Here is an 11731-nt window from a genome sequence, read left to right as displayed (position 1 = left end):
TGCACTAGTCATCGCTACTATTTATCTAAAGTGGAGCCTTCTGCACACCACTTTAAGAACGATCAGGACAAGGCTTCCTATACTGTAGTGTGGACATAATATCAAGCTTTATGGGGCCTGGAATACATAGCCCTGAGAAAGAGAGGTCACTGTGGGGGACTGAACAAGATGAAAGACCAAAGGTGGAGTCAGGGGTGTCAGCACTACCACAGTCAGTAATACTCTTTTTCCTATAAAAAGTATAACATTTTATAACTAAATGTAACTAAATAATATATAACTAAATAAATAACTAAAATACAGATAAGCATGATTCCACAGGATATAATACTAAATATAATTTTATAATAATCGTTGCCAATTATTTACTGAAAAACAGTTTAAACGAGGGACATTACAAAATTGTTTTAATAATCTCCAGATTATATAGCCAGTTCTCAACTTTTATATGTCTCTGCGCTGTCCCAAATGTTCTTAAAATAATCAGGTCACCAGCTGAATTCCTGATCTTTATCTCTCCAGATTTGATCCTTTCCGGCAGACTTCTTTGTCTTCATTCTCCATCCTCATCACCCTTTTTAAAGCTACTATACGCAAATAACAACAATGGACCCATAATTTTTATAGCTTCTGAAATTTTTAATGATTTTGAACCAAATCATTTATAATAATGCACAAAACTCATTCATAATACTAGAAACCAAAATTATTTTTTTAAGTAAACTCTATGCCCAACATAGGTCTGAAATTCATGACCCAAGATCTAGTCATATATGCTCCACCCACTGAGCCAGTCAAGCACCCCTAGAAACCCCAATTTTTTTTAAATTTTATTTATTTATTTATTTGACAGAGAGAGAGAGAGAGAGAGCAAGAGCAGGAACACAAGCAGGGGGAGTGGGAGAGGGAGAAGCAGGCTTCCCGCCAAGCAGGGAGCCCGATGTGGGACTCGATCCCAGGATGCTGGGACCACGACCTCAGCGGAAGGCAGACGCTTAACGACTGAGCCACCCAGGCGCCCTAGAAACCCAAATTTCTGTCACACATTGAAAAGAAGTTCTTCTAAGCAGCCATGGCTCCAATAAGGAGATCAAAATTCAATTGCAAAATACTTGTAAAACAATAATACATACATATACATATACACACACATATATCCATATATACTTGGAAATAGTTGGGAAACAATAATACACATATATGTATGTATGTATGTATATGCATGTATACATAGGTATGTATATATTATATATACTTGTAGAATCATATACACATGTATATATATTTACATAAACACACACATACTTATGTATCTGGGCAAACACATTCAACCTAAGTGTATGTTTTAATATAAGAGTCAAGGCAGTTACAAAATGTATTAGAAGGTGTAAAAATTAGAAAGAAAAAAGGAAATACTTATTATGAGATAGCCTAATAATTCACATACATTGAAACCTTAAAGCTAATAAGTGCATTTAGCAAATTTGAAAAATGTTATATAGTAAAAAATCAAGAAAAAATGTAAAATTAAATATTTAAAATACCCTAAGTAAAACAAAAATCCTCAGTGTTAAGTTCAACAAAAAATATAAAATAATTATTTGCTAAAATTTAAACATCAACTAAAATAAATGCAAGAAAACTGATAAATAAATGGAAACATACACCATGATCATCAGTTATAAACCTTATGATTTATATGTCCATTCTTCCTAAATTAATCTTTACATTCAATGAAATTTAAGGAAAAAAAAGCATGTCTTTTTGAAATTTACAAGATATTTCTAAAATTTATATGGAAATGCAAAGAATTTAAAATAGCCAAAGCAATCTTCAAAAAGAATAATGTTGGAGAATCCATACTACCTCATTTCAAGTCTTACTATAATATAAACAAGAGATTATGGTCTTGGTATAAAATTAAAGAAATTATCCCATGGGTTATATTAGATTACCCAGAAATAGTTGAGTTGTATATAATCAATTGGTTTATCAACAAAAGCACCAAAGCCATTTAATGACTTTTTGACAAATGGAGGTGTAACAGCTAGCAATCCACAGACAAAAATATAAACTTTTATCCATCCTTCACACGGTACATAAAAACTAATTTAAAATAGACCAACTTTATAAAATGCTAAAATTATTAAATTTATAGGAAAAAAAGTTCATGACATTATTTTTCTTGTCTTTGTAAGCAAGAAGTCTTTGCCTATGAAAATTAGGTATTTCCCACAAAGCACTGTGCATAAAAAATTTGATAAAATAAGCTTCAATAAAATAAAATCTTCTGTTCATCGAAAGATACACTTAATAAAGCTAACAGTTAAGCCACAAACTGGGAGAAAATGTTTAAATAAATATATCAGATGAAGAACTTGTATCCAGGTTATATAAAGCATTTCTAGAATTTGCTAATAAAAAGAAAACTCAGTTAAAAATTGATAAATGACTTGAAATTCTCTTTGCAAAAGAAAATATACTTATTGGCAATAAATTCATGAAAGTGTTCACTATTGTGAGTCATAAGAAAAAATACAAAGTAAAACCAAAATGAGATATCATTTCATACCCAATAGAGTATCACATTTTAAAAAGACTGATCTGGAGCAACTAAAACTCTCATACATGGATGATAAACATGAAAAATGATATAAACACTTTGGAAATCAATATGAAATTTTTTTTCATAAAAATTAAGCAACCCCCTAACCTATGACTCATTCTACATATGTAGTTTGTATTTATAACCAAGAAAAACAAAAATATATGTAGAAGAAAAAACTTGTAGGTGAATGTCCTTAGATTTACTGATAAAAACCCCAAACTGGAAAAAACCCAAATGCTCAAGAGCAGAGGAATGGATAAACAATCTGTGATTTATCCACAGAGAGGGGTACTACTCAGCATCAAACACAAAAATTAACAAACTGACCACTGAAGCAACACAACTGATAGACCTCAAACTTTTGTTTAACCCCCTATGGGAAAGAAGCCAAACACAAAAGTATACTCCATTTATATGAACTTCTAAAACTACCAAAACTAACACATGTTGAAAGAAATCGAGAATTGATGGCTTCTTAGGCATTAAATGGGAAGATATCTCAATACAAACATCAGATAGCAAAAAATAAATATGATTAATTAAAACAAATAAAGGTTTGCATATATGATAGTGAAGTTACAACTCCACAACATTTTAATAACGGGTTGCATTTATTTAGGAAAACAAACTTATTTTACTTTTAGACATAGAGAAGCAGATTTCAGAGGATAGTACCAAGTATTCAAAAACATCCACCCCCCCACACCACTTAAATTCATATGGAGCTTCATTTGGATAGATATCAAGCATTCCTTTCTTTTTAGTCTTGTTCCCTTTGTTTTATTGTCATTTTAATTAGCACAAAATTAGTACAAAAAGGTGACTTTATTAAAGCACAGGGACAGAACCTGTGTGCAAAAAGAGCTGCACTGGGGCCATATGGAGTGGCCCATTATATACTTTCAAGTTGGGAGGGGGTTAGGGAGAGCATCTCTAAGGAATTTTGGAAGCAAGTTTTCCAGGACCTTGAGCAGGGCTAGCTACTGTTGGGAAAATGTCATTTATTACTGTCTAATAAAACCTGAGTCATGAGACCCTTCAGATGTATATCAGTGGGCCATATGCTTGGGGGATGATTGCCAATGCATATCTTGGGGGGTTTAGAAATAAAGGAAATTTCTAAAGGAATTTTTAAATGTTAAAGTAAACTTACAGGATGGGATGGGGGGTCGGGTTAGGATTCCTTTTTGCCCTTAGCAAGGTGTCAATGGTGAGGCAGTTGAGTCCCTAGAGGAATGTCACTTTGCCTGTTTCAAGGACTTGTCAGTGGGCTATAGGTAGTAAGGAAATTTAATAATTTTTCTTCTGCCTTTGTTTCCCACATCAAAGAGTACTCATGGATTTTTTATGGTAATAGAAATATCATTCATAAGCATTTAAATTTCTTTACAATGGGACACCAACAAGATTTTTCTTTTGTTAAGAGGGCCTTTTTCTCATAGCAAATTTTTTTTTTTTGAGTAATACCAACACCCAACATGGGACTCAAATTCACAACCTTGATATCAGAGATGAGAGTTGCATGTTCTACCAACTGAGCAAGATACATGCCCCTTTCTCAGGGCAAACTTTTATGAATATTTCTGTGTCACTCTCTTAACAAAAACAACCACTCCCTGAAGGATGAGGAGAAGTAAAGAAGGTGGTTAAAGTGGGAAGGGCTGAGAACACAAAACCCTTTCCTGCTGTACTTAACTTCAGATATTTCAGGAATAATTTTTATTCTTAAGAGAGCAAGGCATTTTAGTAGATGAACTGGTTATCAGCAAATGATGCAGTAGGTTTTGTAATCTTTGGCATCTTTTCTTTCCAGACTCAGCTTCATTTGCCTCTCCAGACAACTTGCCTTTTCCTTCCTGGGCTCCCAAGGCAGGCTGCACTAGGCTGGTGTCCCTACTAAAGTGTTAGCTGATAATTAAGATGACAGCTGTCCTGAAGTGCTGGCTGACAAAATTTAAAGTATCAGTCCTCCCAGAGAGTTTATACTTTACTTAATAAGAGATTTAAAAAAAATCTTCATTTTGTTCTTTTCATTTTCAAGGCTCAGTCTTTAATATATTCTCTCCTTTATTGTCAACATGCATGAATATTTCAGTTCACAAAATTAGAGAGATGCAACCATATTTATAACTAGGTCTATCAGCTCCCATCTTCTGCCCCTACTTATACCTGTAATATTTAACAAAAACATTCAAAACAAAATGACAATGGCAAATAAATATGTGGACCCTATCATACAGAACTAATTATAAATCTATTTCCTTCAAACAATACTTTCAAACCCTCAAAATGACTATTATTAACCTTAAAATTGTCATTTTAAATCAAAGCATGACAAACCATAGGATTCTTTTTTTTTTAATTTTTTATTGTTATGTTAATCACCATATAATACATCATTAGTTTTGGATGTAGTATTCCATGATTCATTGTTTGTGCATAACAACCAGTGCTCCATGCAGAATGTGCCCTCTTTTTTTTTATTTATTTTGTATTTTTTTTATTTATTCATGAGAGACAGAGAGAGAGAGAGAGAGAGAGGCGGAGGGAGAAGCAGGCTCCCAAGGAGCAGGGAGCCCGATGTGGGACTCGATCCCAAGACCCTGGGATCATGACCTGAGCTGAAGGCAGACGCTTAACCATCTGAGCCACCCAGGCACCCAGAATGTGCCCTCTTTAATACAAAAAACCAGGCTAACACGTACCCCCAACCCCTCCCCTCTAGAACCCTCAGTTTGTTTTTCAGAGTCCATCATCTCTCATGGTTGGTCTCCCCCTCCGATTTCCCCCCTTCATTCTTCCCCTCCTGTTATCTTATTCTTCGTTTTATTTTCTTAATATATATTGCATTATTTGTTTCAGAGGTACAGATCTGTGATTCAACAGTCTTGCACAATTCACAGCGCTCACCATAGCACATACCCTCCCCAATGTCTATCACCCAGCCACCTCATTCCTCCCAACCCCCACCATTCCAGCAAACCTCAGTTTGTTTCCTGAGATTAAGAAAGCCTCATATCAGTGAGGTCATATGATACATGTCTTTCTCTGATTGACTTATTTCACTCAGCATAACACCCTCCAGTTCCATCCATGTCGTTGCAAAAGGCAAGATCTCATTCCTTTTGATGGCTGCATAATATTCCATTGTGTATATATACCAGTTCTTCTTTATCCATTCATCTGTTGATGGACATCGTGGCTCTTTCCACAATTTGGTTATTGTGGGCATTGCTGCTATAAACATAGGGGTGCACGTACCCCTTTGGATCCCTACAATTGTATCTTGGTGGTAAATACCCAGTAGTGCAATTGATGGATCATATGGTAGCTCTGTTTTCAACTGTTTGAGGAATCTCCATACTGTTTTCCAGAGTGGTTGCAACAACTTGCATTCCCACCAACAGTGTAGGAGGGTTCCCCGTTCTCTGCATCCCCACCAACATCTGTCGTTTCTTGACGTATTGATTTTAGCCATACTGACTGGTGTGAGGTGGTATCACATTGAGGTTTTGATTTGGATTTCCCTGATGCTGAGCGATGTGGAGCACTTTTTCATGTACCTGTTGGCCATTTGGATGTCTTCTTTGGAAAAATGTCTGTTCATGTCTTCTGCCCATTTCTTGATTGCATTATTTGTTCTTTGGGTGTTAAGTTTGATAAGTTCTTTATAGATTTTGGATATTAGCCCTTTATCTGATTTGTCATTTGCAAATATCTTCTCCCATTCTGTCGGTTGTCTTTTGGTTTTGTGGACTGTTTCTTTTGCTGTGCAAAAGCTTTTTATCTTGATGAAGCCCCAATGGTTCAATTTTGCTGTTGCTTCCCTTGCCTTTGGCGATGTTTCTAGGAAGAAGTTGCTGCGACAGAGGTCGAAGAGGTTGCTGCTGTGTTCTCCTTTAGGATTTTGATGGACTCATGTCTCACGTGTAGGTCTTTCAACCATTTTGAGACTCTTTGTGTGTGGTGTAAGGAAATGGTCCAGTTTCATTCTTCTGCATGTAGCTCTCCAATTTTGCCAACACCATTTGTTGAAGAGACTGTCTTTTTGCCATTGGACATTCTTTCCTGCTTTGTCAAAGATTAGTTGACCATAGAGTTGAGGGTCCATTTCTGGGCTCTCTATTCTGTTCCATTGATCGATGTGTCTGTTTTTGTGCCAGTACCATACTGTCTTGAGGATGACAGCTTTGTAATAGAGCTGGAAGTCTGGAATTGTGATGCCGCCAGCTTTGCTTTTCTTTTTCAACATTCCTCTGGCTATTCAGGGACTCTTCTGGTTCCATACAAATTTTAGGATTATTTGTTCCCTTTCTTTGAAAAAAGTGGATGGTATTTTGATGGCGATTGAGTTGAATGTGTAGATTGCTCTAGGTAGCATTGACATCTTCACAATGTTTGTTCTTCCAATCCATGAGCATGGAACATTTTTCCATTACTTTGTGTCTTCTTCAATTTCTTTCATGAGTATTTTATAGTTTTCTGAATACAGATCCTTTGCCTCTTTGGTTAGATTTATTCCTTGGTATCTTATGGTTTTGGGTGCAGTTGTAAATGGGATTGACTCCTTGATTTGTCTCTCTTCCGCCTTGTTGGTGTATAGGTATGTCACTGATTTCTGTGCATTGATTTTATATCCTGCTACTTTACTGAATTCCTGTATGAGTTCTAGCAGTTTGGGTTGGAGTCTTTTGGATTTTCCACATACAGTATCATATCATCTGCAAAGAGTGAGAGTTTCACTTCCTCTTTGCCGATTTGGATGCCTTTGATTTCTTTTTGTTGTCTGATTGCTGTGGCTAGGACTTCTAATACTATGTTGAATAGTAGTGGTGAGAGTGGACATCCCTGCCGCGTTCCTGACCTTAGGGGAAAAGCTCTCAGTTTTTCCCCATTGAGAATGATATTCGCTGTAGGTTTTTCATAATTGGCTTTTAAGATATTGAGGTATGTACCCTCTATCCCTATACTCTGAAGAATTTTGATCAAGAAATGATGCTGTACTTTGTCAAATGCTTTTTCTGCATCTATCGAGAGGATCATATGATTCTTGTTCTTTCTTTTGTTAATATATTGTATCACGTTGATTGATTTGCGGATGTTGAACCAACCCTGCAGCACAGGGATAAATCCCACTTGGTCATGGTGAATAATCTTTTAATGTATTGTTGGATCCTAATGGCTAGTATTTTGGTGAGAATTTTTGCATCCATGTTCATCAAGGATATTGGTCTGTAATTCTCCTTTTTGATGGGGTCTTTGTCTGGTTTTGGGATCAAGGTAATGGTGGCCTCATAAAATGAGTTTGGAAGTTTTCCTTCCATTTCTATTTTTTGGAACAGTTTCAGGAGAATAGGTTTTAATTCTTCTTGAAATGTTTGGTAGATTTCGCCTGGGAAGCCATCTGGCCCTGGGCTTTTGTTTGTTGGGAGATTTTTGATGACTGCTTCAATTTCCTTAGTGGTTATAGGTCTGTTCAGGTTTTCTATTTCTTCCTGGTCAATTTTGGTAGTTGATACATCTCTAGGAATGCACCCATTTCTTCCAGGTTATCTAATTTGCTGGCATAGAGTTGCTCATAATATGTTCTTATAATTGTATTTCTTTGGTGTTGGTTGTGATCCATCTTCTTTCATTCATGATTTTGTTGATTTGGGTCATTTCTCTTTTCTTTTTGATAAGTCTGGCCAGGGGTTTATCAATCTTTTTAATTCTTTCAAAGAACCAGCTCCTAGTTTCGTTGATCTGTTCTACTGTTCTTTTGGTTTCTATGTCATTGATTTCTGCTCTGATCTTTATTATTTCTCTTCTCCTGCTGGGTGTAGGCTTTATTTGCTGTTTTTTTCTCCAGCTCCTTTAGGTGTATGGTTAGGTTGTATATTTGAGACCTTTCTTGTTTCCTGAGAAAGGCTTGTATTGCTGTATACTTTCCTCTTAGGACTGCCTTTGCTGTATCCCAAAGATTGTGAACAGTTGTGTTTTCATTTTCATTGGTTTCCATGAATTTTTTAATTCTTCTTTAATTTCCTGGTTGACCCATTCATTCTTTAGTAGGATGCTCTTTAGCCTCCATGTATTTGAGTTCTTTCCGACTTTCCTCTTGTGATTGAGTTCTAGTTTCAAAGCATTGTGGTCTGAAAATATGCAGGGAATAATCCCAATCTTTTAATACCGGTTGAGACCTGATTTGTGACCTAGGATGTGATCAATTCTGGAGAATGTTCCATGGGCACTAGAGAAGAATGTGTATTCCGTTGCTTTGCGATGGAATGTTCTGAATATGTCTGTGAAGTCCATTTGGTGCAGTGTTTCATTTAAAGTCTTTATTTCCTTCTTGATCTTTTTCTTTGATGATTTGTCCATTTCAGTGAGGGGGTGTTAAAGTCCCCTACTATTTTTGTATTTTTGTCATTGTTTTCCTTTGCTTTTGTTATTAATTTCCTTATAAAATTGGCTGCTCCCATGTTAAGGGCATAGATAACAATTGTAAATATGTTAGATCTTCTTGACAAGACATCCCAAGTAGGATATAGTGTCCTTCTTCATCTCTTATTACAGTCTGTTTTTAAATCTAATTTGTCTGATATAAGGATTGCCACTCCAATTTTCTTTTGGTGTCCATTAGCATGGTAAATTATTTTCCACCCCCTTACTTTCAATGTGGGAGTGTCTTTGGCTCTAAAGTGAGTCTCTTGCAGACAGCATATCGACGGATCTTGTTTTTAATCCAATCTGATAGTCTGTGTCTTTTGATTGGGGCATTTAGCCCATTTCCATTCAGGGTAACTATTGAAAGATATTAATTTAGTGCCATTGTATTGACTCTAAGGTGACTGTTACTGTATATTGTTTGTGTTCCTTTCTGATCTATGCTGTTTTTAGGCTCTCTCCTTCTTAGAGGACCCCTTTCAATATTTCTCGGAGGGCTGGTTTCGTGTTTGCAAATTCCTGTAGTTTTTGTTTGTCTTTGAAGGTTTTTATCTCTCCTTCTATTTTCAATGACAGCCTAGCTGAATATAGTATTCTTGGCTGCATATTTTTCTCGTTTAGTGCTCTGAAGATATGCCAATCCTTTCTGGCCTGCCAGGTCTCTGTGGATAGGTCTGTTGCCAATCTAATGTTTCTACCATTGTAGGTTACATATCTCTTCTCCCGAGCTGCTTTCAGGATTTTCTCTTTGTCTTTGAGACTCGTTAGTTTTACTATTAGATGTCAGGGTGTTGACCTATTTTTATTGATTTTGAGAGAGGTTCTCTGTGCCTCCTGAATATTGATGCCTATCTCCTTCCCCATATTAGGGAAGTTCTCTGCTATTATTTGCTCCAATATACCTTCTGCCCCTCTCTCTCTTTCTTCTTCTTCTGGGATCCCAATTATTCTAATGTTTCTTCATCTTATGGTATTGCTTATCTCTCAAATTCTACCTTGGTGATCCTGTAGTTGTCTCTCTCTCTTTATCTCAGCCTCTTTTTTTCCATCTTTTGGTCTTCTATATCATTAATTTTCTCTGCTGCCTCATTTATCCTAGCAATTAGTGCCCCCTTTTTTGATTGCATCTCATATCGACTTGGTTAGATTTTAGTTCTTTTATTTCTCCAGAAAGGGTTTCTCTAACAACTTCCACGCTTTTTTCAAGCCCAGTTAGTATCTTTAAAGTCATGATTCTGAACTCTAGGTCTGACATCATACTAATATCCGTATTGTGTAGGTCCCTGGCTGACGGTACTACCTCTTGGTCTGTTTGCTGAGGTGATTTTTTTCGCCTTGTCATTTTGTCCAGAGGAGAATAGATGAATGAGAGAACAAAATGCTAACAGGTTAACAACGTCCCCAGCAAATATACTCTATACAAATCAGAAGAGACCTGAATCCAGAGGAAAAGAAAGGGAAAGAAAGAAAAAAGAAAGAGAAAAAAAAAAGAAAATATAAAAACAAACAAAACAGAACAAAACAAAAAAAATAGAATATGATCAAATATGATGAGGCTAGTGCATAGATCAGTGCTACACACTAGATTTTGGGCATATTTTGGTCTGCTAGAAGAAAGTGCCTCCTAAAATTTTAAAGGAAGAAAGATTTATATATGTACAAAACAAGGGTTGATACAATGAAGAGATGGAAGATGACTGTAAAGATGAAAATTATAAAAGATTTTATAAAAGGACTTGATAAGATAAGAAGTTGTTTGAAAAAAGAGAGAAGAAGATTTAAGAAAAAAAAAAGAAAAAAGGGAGAGAATGTGATCAGGCAGGAGACTAGAACAGAGCCATACACTAGTGAATTTTGATCTGTTAGAAGAAACTGTATCTCAAAATTTTAAAGAGAGAACAACTTATATATATATGCCAAAAATAAGGGTAACTACTATGAAGGGATAAAATATGACTCTAAAAATGAAAAATAAATTTTTTTTTTTTTAAAAAAGGGATTGATAAGATGTTGGTTGAATAAGGGCAAAAGAAAAAAAAAACAGTTAAAAAATTAACTTTGAAAAACTAATGAATCATGGTAAAAAAGCCATGAATTCTATGTGCTGTATTCCTCTAGCGCTGGAGTTCTCCCGTTCTCCTTGATCGGTAACTTGGTCTGGCTTGCTGGCTGTTCTTGCTGATCTTCTGGGGGAGGGGCTTGTTGCATGGTTCCCAAATATCTTTGCCAGAGGTGGAATTGCCCTGCCCTTTTCGGTCCGGGCTAAACAATCTGCTCGGGTTTGCTCTCAGGAGCTTTTGTTCCTTGCAAGCTCTTGGTACAGCTTTGGAGGACCAGGGTGAAAATGGTGGCCTCCCAATCTCCGTCCGGAGAAGCCAAGAACTCGGGGCCCTGCTCCTCAGTGCGCCCCCAGAGAAAAGCAGTCACTCCCGTCTCCCCAGTCTCCGGCCACACTCCGTGCTCACCCGGCCTATAACTGAGCGTTTCTATCTCTGGGTCCCGACCCCGTGTGGAGTCTCCAAACCCAGCAATCCCTGCAATGCACTCCCTCACCACTCCTCCTGGGGGAGGAAGGGGAGTCTCCCTGGATGTGCTGCTTGTTGGGTCCCTGCTGGAGGAGCAGTGGCCCGACTGTGCCGCGGATCACAGTTTATGGCAACCCTGAGCTGAGATCCCGCACCTCCGCTCTGTCTC

This window comes from Zalophus californianus, chromosome 13 (assembly GCF_009762305.2).
Source record: "Zalophus californianus isolate mZalCal1 chromosome 13, mZalCal1.pri.v2, whole genome shotgun sequence".
NCBI lineage: Eukaryota > Metazoa > Chordata > Mammalia > Carnivora > Otariidae > Zalophus > Zalophus californianus.
Note: the sequence above shows the minus strand (reverse complement) of the source record.